Here is a 1,666-nt window from a genome sequence, read left to right as displayed (position 1 = left end):
TTCTGAATTTTTCAAAAAAAAAAATTCTAAAATCGGTGCATAATTGCGTTCTAAATGTCATTTTGAACCTCGTTTTCCGATTTCACCCCACTGTGCAGCGGCTCATTACGGTAGGGAGGTTCAAGCATATTTGGATACTCAGTTCCCTCAAAGATGGATTGGAAGAAGGGGTGAAATCGACTGGCCTGCTAGATCTCCTTATCTGACGCCTCTCGACTATTTTCTTTGGGGTTATTTAAAGAGCAAAGTATACTCAACGTAACCGCGAAGCTTAGACGAATTGCAGAATCGGATTCTGCAACAGGCTACTTTGATTGATAGGGAGATGATTCGTAATGCTATAACTCATTTTTACAATCGCATAGCTTTTTGTCATGAAGCTCAAGGTTTTCAGTTCGAACATCTTCACTGAAGCGTGAGAGACAAGGAGACTCACGCTAATCAAGCACCCCGAAATGTGAGAGGCAAGAGGACTCACGCTAATCAAGCACCCCAAAGGGAACAGAATTTCCTATGTCCACGTCGTTCCTGGGTAATGCTAAACGTAAACCGGTTTCCAGACAATGCCTGAACCTGGCTGACGGTCCCCTGATTATTACTTTCTCACAGGCAATTTTTTCACACTTTTTTTTACTATGTACCCTATTTTCTGAAAATATTCCAACTGTGATTTGCTGTCGACATTTTTTTTCACTCAGAAGCTCCACCCTATGGGGTGTTTTTATCACATTTCTGTCTCACGCACACTCAACTCAGAATTCCCACGGCTGTCCCCAGCCCTCTTAAGGGCGGACCTGCGCTAAACACAATTGTTAATAAAATCCATTAATTATTAATATTTATTGCAAAAAACGATTGTTTATAGATGAGAAAAATCGAAAAAGTTGAAAAATACAACAGAAAAAGATACACAAAGCACTTTGCGTGTCCTAAAAGTTGTACAGGGAAGGCAATACGTCATTAGCATACACATGAAAAAGAAACTAAAGAACTTTGTGTCTTTTTTGCGTTGTAAAAGTGACAAGAGTGCGACGCGAATTGAGAAACGAAAAGAATCACTTGCACTTACGTATCTTTTAGCCTTGTAAATTAGCTCGGACTCTGGTCGGAAATCCACGGGAAATAAGTCCCGGCTAAATTCGGCTATACACTAGCGGCGATCGTTTGGGTAAGTTCGGAACAGCCACTAAATACACAGTGTGCTTACGTATGTTTTGATGTTGTATTTTGAGGATGTGCTCGATCTCTTCGACAAAGGCATCGTCCGCAAGTGACTTTGTGTTATATTTGCCTTATATTATTGACTTTGCGCGACTAGTAAAACATCGCAAGTCCATTTTCTAATATAAATGGTTTAAAAAATCAATTTTATATTGCAAAATATGAAAAAGTACATAATTTTTACCCAAATAATGTATCTTAATTACCCAAAATTTTATTCGATATTAAAGTTCTTTGGGCAAGAATTTTTTCTCGATTTTCTTAGTTCGAGTTAGATTGGACTTATGTATCTTTTTAGTTTGTAGGGCAGAATAACCCCAGGTAACAAAAGGTACATTCTTACAATTGTGGGTCCGGATGCAATAAGGGCACATAAAATTTTTTCGCGCGAAAACGAAGTCCCCTGGAGGCTTTAGAAAAAATTTTCGAATTTTAATTTTCAAAA

At 38.4% G+C, this 1,666-nt stretch overlaps 1 protein-coding gene across 3 annotated transcripts in view; it reads right to left on the bottom strand.

The window, feature by feature from the left end:
• The window catches only part of LOC117170726, a 271,841-nt gene that overhangs the window by 166,392 nt on the left and 103,783 nt on the right, over window positions 1–1,666 (bottom strand). The gene's annotated exons all lie outside the window — the stretch shown is intronic.

Source organism: Belonocnema kinseyi, chromosome 4 (genome assembly GCF_010883055.1).
Source record: "Belonocnema kinseyi isolate 2016_QV_RU_SX_M_011 chromosome 4, B_treatae_v1, whole genome shotgun sequence".
NCBI lineage: Eukaryota > Metazoa > Arthropoda > Insecta > Hymenoptera > Cynipidae > Belonocnema > Belonocnema kinseyi.
The sequence above is the reverse complement of the archived record's forward strand: the minus strand, read 5'-3'. Positions and strand labels throughout refer to the sequence as shown.